The 24,010-nt window shown below is 33.1% G+C and overlaps 1 protein-coding gene across 6 annotated transcripts in view; it reads left to right on the top strand.

Moving 5' to 3' along the window:
- The window catches only part of MBD5 (methyl-CpG binding domain protein 5), a 433,945-nt gene that overhangs the window by 156,997 nt on the left and 252,938 nt on the right, over nt 1-24,010 (top strand). For all 6 annotated transcript variants that reach the window (XM_081814476.1, XM_081814477.1, XM_081814474.1 and 3 more), the window contains exon 2: nt 13,584-13,677. The gene's annotated coding sequence lies outside the window, so the exon portion shown is untranslated. The remainder of the gene's footprint in view (nt 1-13,583; nt 13,678-24,010) is intronic.

Here is a 24,010-nt window from a genome sequence, read left to right as displayed (position 1 = left end):
TTAAGCATCAGACTCTTGATCTCAGCTCAGTTCTTGATCTCAGGGCCATGAGTTCAAGCTCTGTGTTGGTCTCCATGCTCATTTAAAAAAAAAAAAGATTACTGTGGTGATGGGGGGGGGTGCCTAATAGTTTTGCTAATGTAATAGTTAATGTGGTACTCTAACCATACACCCTTGTAGCCCCTTACCATTTTGTGCATATCAGCCTTCCAAAGGACAGCACCTACATCTTAACCATAAGACTGCATTTGAGCTACTAGAAGCCACTGGGTTTAGACCATAAGCAATGACTGACAGGTTTCAGCTTCCTTGGCCCTGGCTTAGACAGTTCTGAGACCTGTATCTTTTTTTTTTTTTTTTTTTTAAGGTTTTATTTATTTGACAGAGAGAAAGACAGCCAGAGAGGGAACACAAGCAGGGGGAGTGGGAGAGGGAGAAGCAGGCTTCCCACGGAGCAGGGAGCCTGATGCGGGGCTCGATCCCAGGACTCTGGGATCATGACCTGAGCCGAAGGCAGACGCTTAATGACTGAGCCACCCAGGCGCCCTGCTGAGACCTGTATCTTACACTATTTGCCCGTTTCCCCCATGAGACTAAGTTTCACTTGGCTTCTGTTTTAGCTAACTTAATAATGTACCCTATATTAGCTGCCTGCCCTTCTCTTATCACCTCCCCATTTCCCTGCCAGTTTCTCTGAACCTTCCAAATAAATTATGTATACTCAGTCTTAGTCCCAGAGTCTGTTTCCTTAGAAACCCCACTAAGACAACTACTTAACAAACCCAAAGATAAGAATTCTTCCCATTTAGGCTGGTATTATTTATTTTATACTGTTATGATATGTTGTTTAGAGTAAATGGACAGTTATAAAGATGATCCATTTGAATTTGGGACTGAAAATATATAGTATGATAGATCCCTTTTCATCTTTTTGTGACCCCACACTGTTAAAATGATTTGTTAGCCATCAAATATGAATAAAACTTAATAAATTACATAAGTAAAATGATCTTGCATAGTCACCCTTTTATTGAAATTCTAAACATAACTGTAAAATACTGAAGTCAGTGTATACAGAAAAGTCTTAATAATGGAGATAGGAAAAAATGCATTTTAACCAAAAAAATTGAATGTAATTCTAATAAAAAATTTAGTGAGACCTACAGTCTAAACTAAAATCTTAATACCCTTAAAATGCTCAAATGTAAATATTTAGGGATACCTAAAATGCTAAAGAATTAAAAATGAAATAGTAAAGTAATAGGTTCTAAGATACTGGAAAGTAGTATTCAGAACATTTAATATACCAAATAAACGAATAAAATACTTAACAGCCACCTTGATACTAAAAATAAAATGTAGCAGAAAGCTCAAATGAAAATATTGTGAACAATCTAAACGTAGTACTAAGAGCATTAGATGGAAACCATTTTTAGCACACCAAAAACTGAATTTAAAGAACAAGCTTTCAAAGCCAGAAATGGTCACAGGAAGAATTCAGAGTCTCAAGGATAAAAGGAAGTGCCTAGGTATATCTGAAGAAGATGGGAGGCAGGCAGTAATTGAACTTAATCTCCTTGGAAAAAATATTCCCATTCTCTTGATCTTTGGGAAAGGGGCCAGACAAGAACCTGGTCACTGTTGATAATCCAGACTTGGGAGCCCAGGTCAATACTGGTTGGCCTTGGGCCTATTTGCAAACTGTATTTTAAAAAGACACTTACTCTGAAAGATAGATATGCAAATAAGGAAAGGAAAGGAAAGATAACTCAGGAGCTTAGGCTGTGATGAAGAAGCAATGATAGCATTTAAACCTTTAACAGTAGACAGCCTTTATCTCCACAAATCTAATCTATCTCTGGCTGCTTTTCTTCAAGCCCACCAGTATGCAAGATAAATTCAGTATACTTTTTTCTTCTTTTGCTCAGTTTGATTTCTATCACAATTTGAGAAACTACCATGTAATTTTTCTCAGTGTTTTGATTTTTATAAATGTTTATGTGTTTTATGATTCAAATAACTCCAAAGATAATATAATATAGTGATTAGGAGCATAGGCTCTTGAGCCTGGTTGTTTAGGATGAATCCTGGCTCTGCCATTTACTAGCTAATACGACCTAGACTATATTATTGCACCTCTCTGTCTTGATTTCCTCATTTGTTAAGTGGGCATGATAAGAGCATACTATTCCATAAGCTTGTTTTGAGGATTAAATAACTTAAATGTAAAATTCTTAGAATAGTGCCTAGCATATATGAATACTCAATAAGCTTTTTTCCATGTATGAAAACAGTATATTATAGATGAAATTGGAATTTATAAAATTGTTGAGATACATTATTACTTTTATATAGTGATCACTATGAGGAAAATACATTACTAGACTACCGACTTCAAAAATGAATGTTTGAAACGTAACCCATTTGTGAAGAAAGGACTGCAGTTTTTGCTTATTTTCCCATGTAGTATTTACAGTTGACCTTGGAACAACCCAGGTTTGAACTGTGTGGGTCCACTTACATACATGCAGGGTTTTTTCCCAATAAATACAGTACTATAAATGCATTTTCTCTTCCTTAAGACTTTCTTAATAACATTTGCTTTTCTCTAGCTTACTTTATTGTAAGAACATGGTATATAAGTCATATAGCATGCAAAATATATGTGAATCAACTGTTTATGGTATCAGTAAGGCTTCTGGTCAACAGTAGGCTGTTTGTAGTTAAGTTTTGGGGGAGTCAAGTATTATATATGGATTTTTGACTGCATGCAGGGTTGGCACACCTAATCCCCTGTTGTTCAAGGATCAACTGTGCTATATTTCTAATAAGGTGAGGGGAGAGTAAGTGGTATGCCTACCATTGCTCATAGGCACTTCATGTCATTTCACACAATCCACAATCAGCTCTACTAAGTAGTTATTAATAACTATTTCAAAAAAGGAAGTTGGAATTTCAGAAAGGTCCATTGACTTACCCAGGTAGTAGAGCTACTATAACATTGTCTGACTCCAAATACAAAGCTTCTGCAACTATTCCTGTTTTATTAACAGAGGAGGGATTTGAAACATTTAACAACTGGTATAGCAGAGGCACCAACTAATTTGAGTGGGTCCCTGTTCTGCTGGGTGTTATCTCCTTAGGGGTTAGAACGTGGAAAAGTCTTCTTGGTGGGGATGAGGTCCTTAGAGAAGAAGACCATGTGGAGAGAAATGGAGAGCAGTGGCCATTTTCTAACAAGTATGAAAGCCTTTTACTATTTGGTATTTTAACAACTGGTACAGCCACACTCTTCGTTCTGACCAAACATTAGGTATACCAAAATACATAATTTTGATATACCTAATGTTATAATTAGGTATATAAAAATTTAAATATTGTATTAATTTTTGGTTTTTTTGTTGGTATCTTTTTAGGACACATTTTTAGGATCAGGCAAAATTGAGAATTCATTCCTTGAAATTTATGCTAAACTATTATTACATAAATATATGATCCTTTTTCAGTTACATTAATTGACTAATTGATCAATCACCAGTTAACATAGATTGCCTTTATTTATAGTAAACCATTTTTTTAAAATTATGAACTTGCAATAACATGGTGGAAGAAGTTCTCACCTTACAGTACTTGGCCAAAAAATTTATTAAGCTATTGTAAATATGGAGGACTTTGTTGATTTCCTTCTCTTCTAAATGTGAATTTGCTCTCATTTATAACCTTCCTCTTATTACATCTTCCACATCTAAGAAGAATAAAACAGTGATGATGATTTTTTGTACCTAAGAATCTACATAGTAATATGCTCAAATTTGCTAAAGACCTAATCTCTTAATTTAATAATCTGGGGGCAACAGAAATCACTTACAGTGTTTACTCCTTTTTCACCTTTTTTGTATAGTAGTAAAATTATTTGAAAATACATTTTAGTCAATGAATTGACATTGTTTCATGGTTTGTATTACAATATTTCATAGAATTAAGTGAATTAAATATGTTAACTCTAATGCTTTTAGTTTAAACCATATGAAATTTCCAATATTCAGTCTTTTTTGAACAATAAAACAAACAATTTCACCTGGTTCAATCCAAAAGAGAGGCAGCCCAACATATTGAGATAATTTGTTTTTATTATTTTCCATTTGAATCAACTGAATATTTCATTTTATTTTTTGCTTCAATTGCTCTCTGTTGTAACCAGCCCATCAGTAGGTATTTTTAAATGTTTTATATTTAATTTTTACTGAACATACTAAGTTTTATTTCCATGCACTGATTTGCAGTTCATTGTACCAAGTTAAAATTCCATATTATATATATTTACATAGGGTGTATTTTTTGTATCTGTATCGACATTGGTATCTACAACTATATTCTCAGTGCTAAGGAAGGAATCATCAGAAAAATCACAGAATTATAAATGCCAGCAATATAGGGAACATTTAATATTTGATTCATTTTAAATAGCATTTGAAGCTTTATGAGAGAGATGGTATTAAGACTCAAATCACTTATCGAGCACAATGACCTGTAATGTTGTGGTTTAAACGTTTAAGTACTTCTTTTTCTGCATAGTCATTTCAGTTCATTATAAACTGAGAAGATGGAGCAAATCTCTGGAAATTCTTCGCATTTTATATGTATAGTTTTTGATTTGTTATCTTCGAAAGATCTAAAATGATATTCCAGTTATCTTTTGTATATCTCAAAAAAGAAACTTGACAAGGCAATCCTCTAAACATGAAAAATCTCTAATAAACAGGAGTGACTCAAGCACTTTTGGGTTGCACTTGCTCCTATTTAGATTTCATTTTTTGATTTCTCAATTATCTCTCACTCAGTCAATAATGACCCCATCGTTGTTTACTCCTGGAGGTAATTTGTGTAATCCAGACATCTTTTTCCATTTATAAGGATTTTATTCTTGTGTCAATGTGTTATTTTCTTTAATAAAACTCTTCATTATTTGGCAGGTTGGCATGATACTGAAATGATCTTGGTAGGATTTGAAATATTGTTCTCTTTTGGTAAAAGCTGTTTCCAGACATCATAAAATCAGGCATTACTACTGGCTCATAAAATTTCTCATGTAATATGGTTTTTTTTGCTGTTTATGTGTGCCTGCACCAAAACAAAAACAAAAACAAAAAAACCCAGAAAGTCAGAGCCTGATGTTTCCCCCAGACACTCACTGGTGACTTTGATATTCCAGTCGTATTAACCTCCTTTTCAGACATCACTAAGGATGATACTCCTATTCTTCTGTGCATTTATTTGCATTTTTCCTGCTTGTCATTTCAATGTGTGGACATGTGAGGATTTCAACTCCTTGCACGAGATTCTAACATCTCTCCCTAATATCTTTTTGTTTTTATTGGAAAATTTGATTTTCCCAAGGTGCAACTACTTACTGCTTTTTTGTCAGTTATTCTGGCTAGCATCTCTTCTCTTAGGATAATATTGTAGGATTTATTTCCATTAATGAGGACCCTGCATTTTGGAGGACTGTTTTATTTTGTTTTGTTGATAATTTGAGAAGTCACTTTGGCTGAAGTATGCATTATAAAAAAAGATTATGCTTTATATTATCAATGCCATAAATACTAGAAGGAGGGTATTTCCATATTATAGAACATTTAAAAGGTCTTATAGCATAAATTTGATGTTTTCTGTAAGCAGTTAATAATCTATAGCTGCATTTTGAAGCTGCTTATATTGAAAATCTTATGAGAACAGTTTTAGTTTCTATGCACATACTTAAAATTATATTTAAAAATTTTTGTAAGTTAATTTAAATATATCTTCCCTTTAATTCGTTTTCCTTTAAATTAGTCTTAATTAGCAAGTACTAATTAATAAGTCTACCATATTATATTAATTTTTTAAGCTAACATGATTTTCTTTTGTTTTTATACAGAGAACATTTTCTAAAAAGATTTTCCCTGAGTTCTGATTCAGGATTTTCTACTTAAGCTCCTACAACACTCTACTAGTTTGATTATTCAGTACAGTGGAGTCACTTTTAGGCTTGTTATTATCTTCATTACCACCATATAAATAAAGCATTATGGTTTATATTCAGATATGGATTTCTTTTTAGGTATTGAAGTAGATTTTTGATCGTTTCATGAAATCCATCTATATAGTAGTGTTTTTATTTGGGATTATAGTGTCTTATGTATCAAATGCCCCAAAATGTTACATAATAGCACCATTAAAATACTCGAAAATGTGTGAAACTTCTTTAAAGACTCCTAATTGTTGTGCACAAAAGCAATAGTGTCTCTGTCTCTGTCTCTCTCTCTCACACACACACACACATAAACACACACACACACACACACACAAGGTTATGGACCCATTTTCTGTTTCAACAGCAACAGAAACATCATTTTGGGGGGGCTAAATTCCAGTTCTTTTGGAATTTTTTATTTGGTGGCCTGAATTTCAGTATCACTTCCAAGGTTTTTGTTTTATTCTTCATGTTGGGCCCCCATCAATTTATATTATTTTGTTTATTTAAACACTGGGGTTAGTTAAATATGTTAAGGAATAAATTGCTGACTGGTACAGCGAATGCCTATATTTTACCATCCTGCTTTAGAACTTAAAAATATTAATGATATCCTATTAAATGTTTATGAATTTCTGTGACCTGCCTCCAAAAGGGGGCAGTACAACTTTGGTATTTGACGTGTGAATGCCTTTTTTTTTTTTTTCCAAAGCATTCTCTTGTTTGCCCATAAAATTTCTTGTGATTCTTAATCATAGATTCATAAAATCATGGATTTGGAAGGGACCTTCAAGGTTACCATGTTTCATAAGGAATTTAAGCATACCTTCTGATGTTGAAATTCCTTCTTTGATATCCCTATCTTTTGTCCAGTAATTCCATCTACCACCTTACCTCATTTTATTGCACTTCACAAATATTACTTTTTTTCATTTTTTGCACACATTGAAGGTTTGTGGCAGCCCTGCATTGGGCAAGTCTCTCAGTGCCATTTTTCCAATAGCATTTGCCCACTTTCTGTCTCTGTGTCACATTTTGGTAATATTTGCAATATTTCAAACTTCTTCATTATTATTACATTTGTTATAGTGATCAGTGACTGTGACTTGTTGGAAAGCTCAGGTGGTAGCATTTTTTAGCAATAAAGTGTCTTTTAATTAAGGTATGTACATTGTTTAGACATAACTCTAGTACACACTGAATAGACTATATATAACATTTATATGCACTGGGGAAGCAAAAAGTTCATTTGACTCACTTTATTGTAATATTTGCTTTATTGTGGTGATCTGGAACCAAATCTACAATATTTCCAAGGTATGCCTGTATGCTTTTAGCATAATCCTGAACAATGAAATCAGCAGTAATTATCACTGTTGCTTTTCTTCTCTTCTCTTCTCTCTCTCTGTTTTTTTTTTCCTCTGTAGACCTTCTTAGTATTGAAAAAATACTTTATTTCCAGCATTCTGGAAATGTAGGCAACTCCTGTTAATGATGATAATGAGAAAAAGAGGAACGTGATGTTTTTAAAAAGAAAATGGAGGTGATGTCAGTGGTAGCAATTTCTAAAGGTACCATGAGAAAGATAACAGGTATATATTGCTAGAATGTCTAATAGAGACTACTGAGTCAGGAGTCAGAAAGGCAAGAGGCAGAACCTGAGAAGATACGATGATAGTATCAATATCATCCTAGTCATCCTATCAAAAAAAAACATTGCCAACACTTAGAGCAAGGCAGAGAGCAACGTAGAGAGCAAGGTCACTAGTATATTTATCATTTCTAAAAGTAAAATAGCTTTAAAATATATAATAAAGCTATATAGAATAGTTTTATAGTTTATTTCTATAACACTACCACAGAGGAAATCCTTGAAAAGTTCTGGTTTCCATTTGAAAGAATAAATGGAAATGATTTCTTTGTAATGTCTTTGTTTTATTGACAGTAAACCTATTAACCTAGACTTTCATTTTCACATGATTTCTGTCTCCAAATCCTGTTTTTGTTTTTGTTTTTTTTTCTCTACAACATTTCTCAACCTTGAGTTCTCAATCCATAGTGGTCTTCAAGAACCTTATTTTTGAAGTTGGGAGAAACTACATAGAATTAGAGTAATAAATAAGCTGCCAACTCACTTACTAGGTCCCAACCCTATTAGTTCATTAATTATCTATCAGCCAGCCCAATAGGATAACAAGCATAGTGAATTTGTTATTGCCAGAATATTAATATGCATGTTCTTGGTACTATATTTGACAAAATGTTGTACATAATTCTTTCTGCCCAGAAAGGTTAGCTCTCAAGGTGTTTGCATATTATTATACCCAAAAATCACTCACTGGTATTTCCCAAATAACAGATGTAATTAAGGTTGGTCTGTAGTTTTAGAGAATGCTGGTGGAGAAAGAAAATAAGAAGAAACAAAGATTGCTGCTTTCCTTTCTCTAATGAAAAATAAATGTCATTTACTATTACACTTTAAATAGGCTGGTTATTATCAACCTTTATAGAAAGAACTTTAGTTTCTTTGGACTTTAAATATAGTTTCTTAACTGAAGCCAGATCATCTGGACAAGTTACAAGAGGGCTAAAGACAAGGCCTAATTTGGTGGACAGGATTTAGAATTACGTCTGGTTCTTTGTTGTTTACGATGACAGGGGCGTATCCAATGAGGGAATTCTATGCTGTTCAACTAAATAGAACAGTTGCATTAAAACCATAAATAAAAGTTATGGAAGGTGCCCTAAATAAGTGATCTGGAATAAACCTAATAACGGACTTAACTGGTACTAAGCAATGGCTTGAATACACTCAGGCTAAGATTATTCTCTGTGCTAAAAACAGTTGAGAAAAAAAATCTTCCATTCATTGCATGATTAGAACTCTTGTCATACTGAAGAAATTTGGAAACTTTAAAAAAGCAGACATGGCAAATAAGCAAGCAGACAAGGGTTAAATACATTTTTAATTCTTTGAATGTTTCATTTTTATTGAAATAAAAGACTGAAAGCTTTTATTTTATTCCATAGTGTTTTGCTGTGATCTGTTGCCATTCAGCCACATATGAAGTTTGTGCATTAGATTTTTTTAAAAAGTCACCTATTAGAATAAATGGGATCTTGAGGTCTACAAAATTACATCCTGCTTATGCTATGAGAGCAATCACCTATAGAAGTTTAGGTTTTGGTGGTTGCGCATCCAACTCTTGATTTCGGCTCAGGTCAGGATCTCGGAGTCATAGAATCGAGCCCTGCGTGGAGCTGGACGTGGAGCCTGCTTGAGATTTTCTCCTTCCTCCTCCCTTTGCCCTTACCCCCTACACTCACACTTTCTCCCTCTCTAAAAAAAAAAAAAAAAAGGAAGTTTAGGTTTTGATATAGTCCCATAGCTCAGGGAAGTAGAAAGCATGTTTTCTTTCTGTAAAAACTGCCAAAATTGAGAGGGCTATCCTATTTTAAGAAGGTATAGTTTCTCATAAAGAAATTTTTAATGAGTTAAAACCATAAATACAGGGGCACCTGCATGGCTCAGTCTTTAAGCGCCTGCCTTTGGCTCAGGTCATGATCCCAGGGTCCTGGGATCGAACCCTGCATCGGGCTCCCTGCTCTGCAGGAAGCCTGCTTCTCCCTCTCCCACTCCCCCTGCTTGTATTCCCTCTCTTGCTGTGTCTCTGTCAAATAAATAAATAAAATCTTAAAAAAAAAACCATAAATATAATATCCCAGCATTGAGCCATACTTAATCTTAATGTCATTAGGCTTATAGAACATCACATTCGAAGCAAGACTGAGGTTTTTAGGATAAATCTTTAGTATTTATTATGCTTTATTATGTAAATTGTACAGGGACTTTATTCTTTAAATTGTACAGAAATAATAGAATGTATGTAGCACTAAATGAGGGCTTAGAAATCATCTCTTTGTGAGAAGAGTTGGAAGTGGACCCCCATGGTACTCTCCTTAGAGTGGGAAAGCTGATAAACCTTGCAAAAGGGTGGAAGGTGTAAGGCAGAAATTTATATGAAGATACATTAAGTAAGGCTTCCAGAACTACTGGAGATTTAGTTTAATGGACAGTGACTTCAAAAAATACTGTAGATAATTGTAGACTGCATGAGTTTGAAATCTAGCTCTGACAGTTATTGACTGTAACACCTTGGACGAGTTAATCTCTCGGTTCCTCAATTTCCTTATCTGTACAATGGAGATGATAATAGTACTTCTTAGGACTGTTGTAAAAATTAATTAATGATAGTTAGATTTAGAAATCAATAAATGTTAGCTCTCATTACTGTATTTCAAAGCAAGGAAGAAGTGTCAGCATTTTAAAAAAATGTTGCAGACACTGTTATCTGTAAGTTTGTATTTTTAAAGTGTAATATGTATACTTTGAATTCTTTTGTGATATATTGTGTTATTTACAGAGTTATTGGTTCTTATTAAAGTGTGTAATTTCCCTAAGGAAACACTAAACCTGTTCCCTACGACTTTTGTGTTAAGTATATTTAAATAGAGTCTAATTTATTTTTTAAAATGTGCATTCTTGTTAATTCATTGTTATTATTAACAGCAGTTATTGCACCATTACCCTCAGTTAACTAAAATTACCTGGATTATGAGACATTAAGAGAGTTGGGTGTGGTAGCCTCAAAAGAGATGAAAAAGTTCTTGCAGCATAGGGAAATTATAATTTTTAAATCATTAATAGTTGTGGAGCATACTAAAGAGAAAAGCTGGATGCCTCACTGAATCATTGTAAAATGCTATACTCAGTTACTGGGAAGACCAACAAATAAAATCATCATCATATTTATTAAATGCTTTCAGGCTAGGGCTTGTTGGGAAATTATAATTTAGTTAAGGGAATAAAACAAACATGCCAAATCTTAATAATAAAAGATAGAAATAAGGGACCATAAGTGAGTACCTGATTAATTACCTAAGTAATTTGCAATAATTAGTGCTGGAAATCAGAAGAGAAAGACAGCTTTTAGTGTCAGATTGATGGAAATTTCCTTCAAGGAGGAAGCAATATTTGAGCCAAGTTTTGGTTGATGAAGAGATGAGAGATAAACAGCAAAAGGCAGCTGAGGTCAAATAGTAAAAGATCATGAATCTTGCCAAAAGACATTGGGACTTGAATGCATAGCTGTAAACCAGAGGCAGACTTGCATCCGATCCTGCAGATTTGAGAGGTGGAATAGATTTGTGTTCATGAAGACATTTGGGAGGTCCATGATTGTTTACTAGCTATTAAGCCGCACTGGGTCTGGGAAAAGAATCAACTTTAGTCATAAACTAAAGATTGATGTTAACTTAATAGAAAAACCTGGTCTTTAGCAGCACATGCATGTAGAAAGAATACTTTATTAGGAGCACCTCCATACTAGGTAGGTAAGTGAAAATAAGTATAGTTCTCTTTAAAGGTTTAGTAGTTATTGAGATCACCATCCTTATGTAGAGCAGAGACTTGGATATTTACCCCTATTTATTAGACTTTTCTTTTTCAGAAAGAATCTAAAGAGTATGTGCGTATGAATATATTATTTTTATTCCAAAGTATTTCTGGACCTGTTTATAAGAAGTTTCAGAGCTAAAATGTTAACAGCCTATTTCATATTATTTTTAGTAACTTATGTTAGTGTGTATGTTGAAGGAAATGACTCAAGACTTTTTCTTTAAAAAAATTTTAGCTTTGCTCTTAGAGCAAATGATACTAGAACAGCTTTTCCCCCCTGCTAAGTTAGGGCCAAAAAATATTTAATTCTGAGACATTGAGGGCATGTTTGTAGTTATTTGTGTAGTTTTAGGTTAAATTCTCATTACAGAATATAATCTAGTTTTTTCTTGTTTGCCACAGTATTTTGTTGATTACCTATACAGTTTACTTAGGAGAATAGCACAACTTACAAAATATATTATCCATAAACATTATTTTAGTTTATCTGCATTGATTTATTGCTAAAGTCTTACTTACATTTAAAGTTATTTCTTATCCTGAGCATCTCAGGATTATCTTTTAAGATTAGAAATATTACCTTAGAATAAAACTCAAGAAGTATTTTTATAAATGCTAATAATGAGTCTAGTAGTAGTGTTCATAAATTCTTATACCACTATTTTATAGGAACTATAGACCTTTTGCATTATAATCACCAGAGATGTCTGTAAAAATAGACAATCCACGGCCTTAGCCTAGTTTCTCTGAATCAAAATCTCCAGCATGACACCTGGCAGGAATCTACATTTTAAAGTAGTACCTTTCGTTCCTTAAGTGCATTGTCCTTTGAAATTCACTGCAACCACCATTTATGTCATACTTGTTAGTAGTCGGATTAGCAAGTTTTCAGTAGTTTTCATAGATATCTGTAGACAGTATTTTTTTGAAGTTAGTCTTATTGATCTGTAGAAATTAAATGAAATAATTGCAGGGAGATTGTTTCTTTGCCTGAAGAACAGATATCCTTCCTTAGTGGCTTTTAAAAAAAAATATCTACACTCTGGCCCAATATCTAAGAAATATACTGAGTCTCAATATAGTTAAAAGTGTCTCGAGTGTTTTTAATGTGCAGCTGCGACTGAGAAACTACACAGATGAGAGATCTACACTAATGACCAAAAGGAATAATCATGTTGTTTAATCCAAAAATTATTGATGTTTGGCTTGGGAATCCATAGTACTCAAAACCACGTACTAAAGGTATGGCACTCAGCCTCCAAATCCTATTTCCCTAACTGCTTGTCTTAGGCTTCTTTAAAAAATCAAGGAGTCAGAATCAAAATCTTTCAGCAAAGAACATTTTCTCTGGATAATCCTAATTCTCTCTTAGTGGCAATTTCTCTTAAAAGACTTCTGCAAAGCTTCCCTAGGTTGGTGGAAAGTACTGACTGGGTAATTTAAGTGATATTGACCTTTTTTTATGAGGACAATAACTAGTTGATCTCTATGATACTGGCATTTATAAGCAACTCAGATGTAATCAAGAATATATTTTTGTAATCTATTTTGAATAAGGAAATATTTTCTAGGGTAGGGCTGTGTTCATGTAGGACATCAGAATCAATGTATTTAAAATTATATATTTTTTAATGTTTTATTTATTTATTTATTTATTGAGAGCAAGCACAAATGGGGGCTTGGGAGAGGCAGAGGGAGATGGAGAGAGAGAATCCCAAACTCGGAGCTCGATCCCACAACCCTGAGATCACGACCAGAGCTGAAATCAAGAGTAGGAAGCTCAACCAACCGAGTCACCCAGGCATACCTAAAATTATATTTCTTAACAATGCTTATAGAAGCTAAGTAGCCAGATAAAATTAGTACTGTAGAAAGTATAAAATTTTATGACATGAATCAAAATATGTATTCATAGAAATTTCTGATTCTTCTAAATAGAAAATCTCATTATTACTACTGTTTATTTATATAAAATATGTCCTATGAGATACACTTCCCCTTATCCAAATTTACCAAATAAAGTCATAAAGAATAATTTTGACATCTGCTTTTATATTTAAAAGAAATGAAACAATATATCCTCAAATTCATATTTTCTTGTTTCTTTTTTAGATGCTTTTTGAGGAAATCAGTTTCTACATGTGGCAAGTAGACATTGAAGGTTATATGGTTTACAGACAAGATCTTTAAAACATAGATACTCAAGGTAAGTAATAAATACAACATCATGAATAATCTCATTTAAATGACTAGGATTTCCAGACTGTACTTTGAGTTGCGAAACTGGCTTTATCACTGCCCCTACCTAAGCAACCTCAAAACCACATTCATTCATAATCAGACACAAATTTGTATGCCCTAACACTATCTTGACAGGAATTATCATATTTCATTTATAACAGGCAATTGATAAAATTGATATATTTTTATGGAAGTATATAAACCAATTAAGAAGAATGGAGAAGAAATGAAGTAGCTTCCATTAAAACTGTGAGCAGGACTCGGTAGTGTTTAATTTGAAAGAATAATTAAACAAAAACTACTATCCATTGCACTTTCTTCTTAATGTACTATATTCATTAATCAGTTCCTTAACTACATTAGAAACTTGTTCTTTAACCACTCCAAAAAACCCTGTCATAGTTTCAAATACTCACAGTATTACCTCTGAATACCAAACCTCTTTTCACTATTTCTCGAGTACCCAAAGATTTGTCTTGATCCATCATATCCTTTCATTTAGCATGTTCTGCTCATGCCTCCCATGACTGCTTACATGCTTACATTACTAAGTAAATTTTTGAATATATTTTGGTAAAATTTTGAGTGAGATATGAGGAGTACAAAATGCAAAAAAGGTATTTTAAAAAAATGTTGCATGTCAGGCAGGTACAATGTAACCTTGGAGAGTATGTGACCAGTAAATGGGGTGCTTTTGTTCAGCTCTAGAATCCTCTCTAGGTGGAAATAAGAGACCTGTAAAATCTGACTTTAAGATTTTTTCGGAAGAAACAAATATGGATTTTGAAAAGTCCTAATTTTTTAATGTCAGCACAAAATTTTGCCTGTGAAAAACCTACTTTTGCCAACTGTGTGAACCAAATAAAACAGTTTACAGCCTCTGGTGCGGAAATTTTTTCCCTTTGTTCTATTTTTCTTTATTCTTTTAGAGTGCAAGTACTTTAGAGTCTATTTTTTCTTCTTAATTTGTGGGTAGCAGCTTACTGATTTGCTAGTTTTTTGTGATGAATATTGTCAGAAATGACTTATCTTGAAAATATAAATGACATTACTTATTTCTAATTCATTTCTATAGTTACATATGGTGAGTTGGTTACTTGGAACAGCTATTCAATTGTTTTCTGAATTATAATAATTAGACAATTATTTTTGTAGTTCCTTCATCTCCACAAGCTAAAACCAGATCCTTCCAATTTAAGAAAAAATAGCCATTAAGGGATTTTTTTTTTTAAAGGATCTTTTGCATAAAAAACAGAGCTAAACATGCTCCTTAGTTCATTGTACATTGTCATCATTGGTCCATGCAAAGTACTGATATTATTTATTTATACATTTTATTTTTGTTTCTAGTCCCATACTCCTGACCTTGACCCATAGGGAACCATTCTAATATGATAGTCATTATAATAACTACTGAAATGCTCTCTTTGGTTTATATGTATTTTCATAATGTGAGTATTGTTTTATATACATGTGTTTTTAAATATTTTAAAGAGAAAATTTCAAATAAATAAAAAAAAAGAGAATATATTATGACCCTTCATGGGCCTCTCAGTTGGGCTTGCGTTAATTGTATCTCCACCCTGCCCCCTCCCCCATTTTATGTATATAAAATTTTATTATGCATATATGATATTATGCTGTGTATCTTGTTTTGTACCCTATTTTATTTTATTTAACCTTATGTGTTTATCATTTACTTAACGTTGTCATGTTTACATTGCTTCTAACTGCTGCATAGTATTCCACAGTTTGTAGCTACCATGTTTTAACTACCCATATTTCCCAGTGATTGCCACCCAGATTTTCTGTCACAACAAACACTGCTATGATAAATAGCCTCATACTTGTTTTATCATGGAACTTTGCAAGGATTTCTTTGGGATATATATCCAGGAGCACAACTGCTGGTAATAGGATACATGTTTATGCTTAATTTGACAAAGTCCTGCCAGTTGCTCTCCCAGTAACCCTCTCATTCCTGTCAACCCTTGACATTATTGAGCTTGCTAATATTTTCCATCTCATGTGCATAATTTTATAGCTTATTGTTTTAATTTTAATTCCTCTTATCAGTAATGAGTTTAAATACATTTTCATCTTTTTATTGGCCTTTTGGCTTCCCTTTTCTGAAATTGCTTGTTTGTACTCTTTATTTTTCATATGGGTTCTTGTCTTTTGATAAATGCTCTTTAAGAGTTTGTTGTATATTCTAGATATTCATTTCCTGTTAGTTTTAGATATTAAAAACTATCTGCTTCCATTATGTCAACTTTTTAATTTTGTGCATGATGCTCTTTGAGTAGACATCAATATTTTAAATATTTAATTAAAATATTTTCTTGATGTCTATTGTTTGTGTAGAGAAATAGTACTGATTTTTTGAAACTTTATCTTGGTTTTAACAACATTGCTGAGCTCTCTAATTCTTAATAGGTTCTTTTTTCTAGATAGATGATCATATATCAGTTCCAAATAATGGAAGTTTTCTTTCTACCTCTCCCATCCTCATACTTTTACTTTTTTCTTCTCTCTAATACCTTTGATCAATTCTTCTGGAAGTATGTTAAACAAGTAGTAATGGCAGTGGGCATCCCTAACTTATGCCGAGTCTTAAAGAGGATGCATCTAGTATCTCACTTCTCACTTAAGTATAATGCTTGCTGAAGGTTTTTAATATATAACCTTTACTAAATTAAGAAAGTTCTTCTATTTCTAGCTTGGTATGTATAAATAGCTATTGAACCCTATAAAATGTTTTTTATGCATCTTTGAAATAGTCACATGACATTTATCCTGTAGTATATTAATGCTGTGAATTATATGAATAGAATTTCTAATATGAAACCATCCCTGCATTTCTAGTTTACATCCTACTTGATCATGGCGTATTATTTTTAACACGTTATTTTTTGGTTAGCAAAAATTTTATTTAGGATTTTAGAATCTACATTGTTTAAGTGTAATCTGCTGTAGTTGTTTTCTCTTCATTTTCCTTGTCTTATTTTGCAATTAAGATTACACTAGCCTAATAAAATAAGATGGGCAGCTTTACCATCTATTTTCTGAAAAAACTTTACAAGATATGAATTTGCTATTTCTTTAATGTATGTTAAAACTCATTTTAAACTATCTACTTCTGAGCATTTTTTCGAGATTTTTTGAATGCTATTGATGTCTTTAAGCAGTTTTTGATCTATTCAGATTTTTTCCTCTGTTTCTTCCAGTCTCCTCCCATAGGTACTGATGACACCTGACGGTCTCCTCACCTGCATGTATAGCCCAGACCCAGTTTCCTTTGACTGGGGAAAAACCTAGACAGTCTCAGTGTACACATCTAACTGAGCCATGGAATGGTCACCCCCCGCCTTTTGAACTAACCAGGGATTCAGTGTTTTAACCCTGACCAACGGGCTCTGATGTTGCTTCACTTAAATGCCCACTGCCACATACCTAAATTAATTCTGTACTCCATTAGTTCTCTACTATTCCACAAACAGAAACTTTGGTTAAGAATGCCCTGTATTGACTTCTTTCATCTTCTAAAACTGTTGCCATACTTCTGGTTACATGTGTTAAGGTTATGTAAAAAGTAAATATTTTGACAAAAGAATAACTAAGATATATAAGTTCAGGGAAGGTAAGTATTGGTAAAAGATAGGCAATCATCTGGTCTAATGTCCTTTACAGTATATACCAAATTGTAGTTAACCCTAGAAGATTTTCACTTCACCTCCAGAATTTGAAACTTTATAGTAACCACGTATTATTAAAAGAAAAATTAAAGGTATTTCCACTTACAAAAATAAAAAAGAGTAGAGATTATAAGCAAGAATTTCATAGACCCACTAACAAGAAACTGTCAATAAACATATAATGGTTATAATTTTTGATACAGTTGAGTGTTTCTACCATCTTATTTCAGTTTTTTTCACACACCTGTGTATCTTCTTTTTAATCTTTTCTTACTTAAAAATAACAGCTTAGTATTTATATATCTTCCCTAAAGAGATTCTTATACATTCTGACATCCTATTGTCTCTCTCACCTTCCCCAATTCCATCATGTTGCAACTATCTAAACAAAAAACTCTTGCAGTCAATTTTTCTTTTTCTTTGCTGCTAGCTATTTTTAAAGACAGCAAACTTTACCAAGATACTCTATCAGCATTACTTTATACACCATTGTTTAAATAAGTGTAGTATTTTTTCTTTTTCCTTAAAAAAAAATCATTTTAATTCCAGTGCAGTTAACATACAGTGTTATATTAATTTCAGGTGTACAATATAGTAATTCAGCAATTCTATACATTTTCAGTGCTCATCACGATAAGTATACTTTTAATCCCCTTCACCTACTTTACCTATCCCCCCACCCACCTCCCCTCTGGTAAACATCAGTTTCTTCTCTATAGTTAAGAGTGTTTTTCAGTTTGTCTCTTTTTTTCTTTGTTTTGTTTCTTAAATTATACATATGAGTGAAATTCTATGGTACTTTTCTTTCTCTGACTGATATATTTCACTTAGCAGTATGCCCTCTAGATCTTTCTATGTCTTTGCAAATGGCAAGATCTCATTCTTTTTATAGCTGAGTAATATTCCATTGTGTATATATACCATATCTTCCTTATCCATTCATCTATAGATGGAGACGGGCTGTTTCCATATCTTGGCTGTTGTAAATAATGCTGTAATAAACAGAGGGGTGCACATATCTTTTCAAAATAGTGTTTTTGTATTCTTTAGATAAATACCCAGTAGTGGAATTATTGGATCATGGCAATTCTATGTTTAATTTTTGGGGGAACCTGAATACTGTTTTCCACAGTGACTGCACCAGTTTGCATTCCCATCAAGAGTGCAAGAGGGTTCCTTTTTCTCCACATCCTTGCCAACACTTGTTGTTTCTTGTGTTTTTTATTTTAGCCATTATGAGAGGTATGAGTTGATACCTTGTTGTAGTTTTGATTTGCACTTCCCTGATGATTAAAGATGTTGAACATCTTTTCATGTGGGTGTTGGCCATCTGTATGTCTTCTTTGGGAAATGTCTGTTCATGTCTTCTACCCATTTTTAATTGGATTATTTGATTATTTTGGGGGGTATTAGGTTGTATCAGTTCTTTATATATTTTGGGTTCTGACCCTTCATTAGCTGTGTCATTTGCAGATATCTTCTCCCATTCAGTAGGTTACATTTTAGTTTTTTTATTATGTTAATGACCATACATTACATCATTAGTTTTTGATGTAGTGTTCCATGATTCATTGTTTGCGTATAACACCCAGTGCCCCATTCAATACATGCCCTCTTTAATAGCCATCACCAAGCTAACCCATCCCCCCACCCCCTCCCCTCTAGAACCCCCAATTTGTTTCTCAGAGTCCATAGTCTCTCATGGTTCGTCTCCCCCTCCAATTTCCCCCCCTTCATTTTTCCCTTTCTACTATCTTCTTTTTTTTTTTTTTAACATATAATGTATTATTTGTTTCAGAAGTACAGGTCTGTGATTCAACAGTCTTACACAATTCACAGTGCTCGGGCATTTGAATAGTAGTCTGAGTCCCTGCAGATATGGGGGCAGTCAATTTTTGTTTCAAGGCAATGATAGAAAAGAATCAAAAACAGAACTCTAACAGTTCACTTCCAGTTTTGTCCTCCCACAGTCGATAGGCTGCCTCCTGCCCTAGAGCCCTGGGTTCCAAGACCCAAGCACATTTACCAGTTCACAACAGTCCTCTATACCACCCTGCCTTCCCTAAGAATTTTCAAGTTTTCTTATTCTTGGCTTTTTCTGTCTATAATTCCTATTGGAGTTGATGCTTAGAGAGAGATTCAGCAGTTGTTCTACTCCAACATCTTCGTGTTATCTTCCTGGAAGAAACTCTAACAAAAGAAACAACTCTGGAGGAAACTCTAACAAAAGCTTTACAGGTGTGTACTGATTTACCCAGGGATCACATTTCTAAAAATTTTTCCTAAGTGTATTATCAAGGATTATTTGGTGTGTCTGGGTCACTCATTCGGTTAAACGTCTGACTCTTGGTTTCGGCTCAGGTCATGGTCTCAGGGTCCTGGGATCAAGCCCCACACTCAGCAGGTTGTCTGCTTGAGATTCTCTCTCTCTCCCTTTCCCTCTGCCCCTCCTCCTGCTGGCTCTCTTTCTCTAAAATAAGAAAATACATCTTTAAAAAAAAGAATTATTTTATCATGATGTTTGAAAACAACTAAAATGGCCAACAAATGTCCAACTAAAATGTTCAACATATATTGATAGAATAAACTATTCTGAGATAACTAACTTTTCACTACTCATTTTTGTTTTTTAAAAAAGTGAATGTCTATACACATGCTCCAAAATGTAACAGAGATTATCTTTTAGTATAAAATGATGGGTGAATTTATTTTTGCTCTCCTTTTATATGCTTTCCTAAGTTGCTATAATAATCATATGTTGCTTTTGTACTCCAAATTACTGAATAAATACATATATTTTAATAAAGCAGAAGCAATCAACTGGAATGTGGGGGGTTGGATGTGCCAAGCATTAGTTTGCATTTTTCTTCTCTGTTTGTTCATTTGATTTTTTTCTGAAAGTTTGAAATTGAGGGAAAGAAGTAAAAAACAATTAATTTATATAATTTTCATTGCCTTATCAAAATAAGGAAACTAATTCATCCGAATAATCAGACATTTTTTTTTAGAGGTGTAAAGAACAGAGGACATCACGATGACTTGTACTATTTATTTAGAAGGCTTATTTGACCTTTGTGGGCTTGCGTAGATAGCCTTTATTTGTGGATATTTAACATTAATTTTATATTTGTATTAAAATGTTTTCAAACTATTTTACTTCCTATCTCTAACTCTAACATTCTTATGAAGAAGGTATTGTGTCTACTTGATCATGGATCCTCATACATATGGCACATATGTCCTCTGAGCTCACTGAGAATGGCATGGACTGAGGGCTGGCCTCTCCCCATATGTAATGCCAGATACAGTAGCGAATCCAGGGGAAAACAGACCAAGAATTGACAGGGATGATGTAATTAGCAAAGACTTTAACACAGCTAATTGTTTACATATTCAAGATTTAAAGAAAAATATTAAAATAGTGATGACAGTCATGGAAAATATGTTCTTTAGCTCTAGAAATTCCCACAGATGAAATGAAATATCCACTGGATGGGTTAAGCAATGCATTAGACACTGCAGGTAAAAATATAAGTGGACTTTAAAGAAATTTTCCAAGCAGAAGCAGGGAGTAAGACAACTGAAAAAAATAAATAAATGAATGACACCTCAGTGTCCTGATACCACGTGATCTAAAAAAAAAATGTGTAATTGGAGTTCCAGGAGGAAGAAATATTTGAGAAATAATGACCAAACTTTTTCCACATTTCATGAAAAACATAAACTCATGAAACCAAGAAGTTCAACTAATTTCAAACAGGAAAGAAAACCACACCAAGACATCATTTCTGAAAGCCAGTAATAAAAAGAAAAATCATAAAGGCCCAGAAAAAAGACACATTACATACAAAACACAAGAGATAAAAAATTTACTGACTTCTCTACGGAAACAATGAAAATCAGAAAACACTGGAAAGAGATCAGCACCAAAAGAAAACTATGAACTTAAAATTATATATCCAGCAAATAATCCAAAATAATGGCATTTTCAGATAAAACAACAAAGTAATTGAGGGAATTTATTGGCAGCAGACGTTTGTTACAAGAAATATTGAATGAAGTCTTCAGGCAGAAGAAAAATGGTATTAGATGAGACACAATTCACACAAAAGAATGAAAAGCCACAGAAATAGTAAATACATAGGTCAATATAAAAGACTGGTTTTTTCTCATTAAAAATTTTTAAAAGATAATTCAAAGTCAAAAATTGAAATACCATATGATCTAATAATTCTACTATAGGTATTTACCCAATGTGAATGGAAACATTAATTTGAAAAAAATATGTGCACCCCTGTATTTATTGCAGCATTATTTACAATAGCCAGGATACAGAAGCAGCCTAAATGTGCATCCATAAATGAATGGAGAAAGAAGACGTGACATAAATATATATTGCAATATTACTCAGTCATAAAAAAGAATGAGATCTTGCCATTTGCCACAACATGGATGGACCTAGAGGGTATAATGCTGAGTGAAATGAGTCAGACAGAGAAAGCCAAATACTATATGATTTCACTCATATTGGAATTTGAAAAACAAATGAACAAAGAAAAAAGACAAACAAAAAATAAGACTCTTAAATACAGAGAACAGGTGGTTGACTGAGGGGAGTTGGGTGGAGGGATGGGTGAAATAGATAAAGGAAATTAAGAATACATTTCTTGTGATGAGCACTGAGTAATGTATAGAATTGTTGAATCATTATATTATACACCTGAAATGAATATAACACTGTTAATTATACTGAAATAAAAAATATTTTAATTAAAAAATAATTGTTTAATCAAAAGAGTAATAAAAAATATGAAATATTGTGAGGTTTTTGATGTATGAAGTGGTAAAATGTATGACAATGGGGGAAAAATGGGAGGGAGAATTGGAGGTAAAATGTCACAAGATTTTTATGTTATTTAGGAAGTGATATGGTATTATTTAAATCTATGCTGTGATAAGTTAAAGTTGCATATCTAAATCCCAGAATAACCACATACAGAGAGATGACTAATAAGTCAATAGAGGAGTATAGTGGGATACAATAAAATTGAATTTATTCAGAAGAAGGCAGAAACAGAAGATGAAAGAAGAGATGGGTCAAATAGAAAATAGCAAGATGGTAGGTTTATATCCAACTATATAATAATTATATTAAATGTAAATTGTTTAAACACTCTGGTGAATTGGTATATTTTGGTAGACTAATAAAAATCTAGTAAACAAACTCACAAGGGTTGGCAAACATTTCATCAAAGGATAGATAGTAAATATTTTAGGTTTGAGGACCATACAGTTTCTGTTACAACTACCCAATTCTGCTGTTGTAGCCCCAGAAAATAGCCATAGACAAAATGTAAACAAGTGGTTGTGTCTGTGTTTCAGTAAAACTTTATTTACCAAAAAACATAGCTCTCCCATGGGCCATAATTTGCCAACCCTTAGTATACTGGATAGAGGAAGTACGTTTTAAATATAAAAGACACAGGTAGATTAAAAGTAAAGTGAACCATGCTAACAAAAATCATCAAAAGTTGAAGTGGCTAAATTAATATTAGACAAAATAGACATCTAGACAAGAAGAAAGACACCTTTACCATAGATAAAGGGGAAATTTTGTACTGATAAAAGACACCACAACATCAAGAGGACATACCGTCATGTGTGTATACCTACAATACATCTTAAAAATACATGAAACAAAAACTGATAAGTATTGAAAGGAGAAATAGACAAATCCACAGTTATAGTTGGGTGTTTCAACTGTCCTCTTTCAACAGTTCTTAGAACAAGTAGACAAATCAGTAAGTAAATAGAGACTTTGAACAACAGTAAAACCCAACCTGACCTAATTGATATTTATAGAACATATATCCAAAAACAGCAGACTATGAATTCTTTAGCACTCTGCATGGAACATTCATTATGATAGATTATATGCTGGACCATAGGACAAGTCTCAGTAATTTTAGAAGATTTAAAATCATCCAGAATATGTTCTCTGTGGGGGAAGAAAAAACAGGATTAAGTTACAAACCAATAACAAAAAAGTGTGAAAAATTCCCAAATATTTGGAAATTAAGCATCATACTTCTAAATAACCTATGAATCAATAAGACATCCTAAGGGAAGTTAGGAAATGCTTTAAACTGAATGATAATAAAAACACATAGAAAATTTGTGGAAAATAGTTAAGTGCTTAAAGAGAAATTTATAATTTTAAGAAAAAGCAAAGTGAATTAAACCCAAAGTAACTAGAAAGAAGGAAATAATATAAAATCAGAAATCAGTAAATTAGGGGGCGCCTGGGTGGCTCAGATGGTTAAGCGTCTGCCTTCGGCTCAGGTCATGATCCTGGAGTCCCGGGATCGAGTCCTGCGTTGGGCTCTCTGCTCCTTGGGAGCCTGCTTCTCCCTCTGCCTCTCTCTCTCTCTGTCTCTCATGAATAAATAAATAAAAATCTTTAAAAAAAAAAAAAGAAAGAAATCAGTAAATTAGGAAATACCAAACAATAGAAAGATTAGTGAAAGCAAGAGGTGGTTCTTTGGAAATACCAATAAAACTGATAAACTTCTTGCTAGGCTGATCTAGAAATAAAAGAGAGAA

Source organism: Leptonychotes weddellii, chromosome 3, assembly GCF_054177405.1.
Source record: "Leptonychotes weddellii isolate Sample4059 chromosome 3, ASM5417740v2, whole genome shotgun sequence".
Lineage (NCBI taxonomy): Eukaryota > Metazoa > Chordata > Mammalia > Carnivora > Phocidae > Leptonychotes > Leptonychotes weddellii.
Note: the sequence above shows the minus strand (reverse complement) of the source record. Positions and strands in the feature narration are given on the sequence as shown.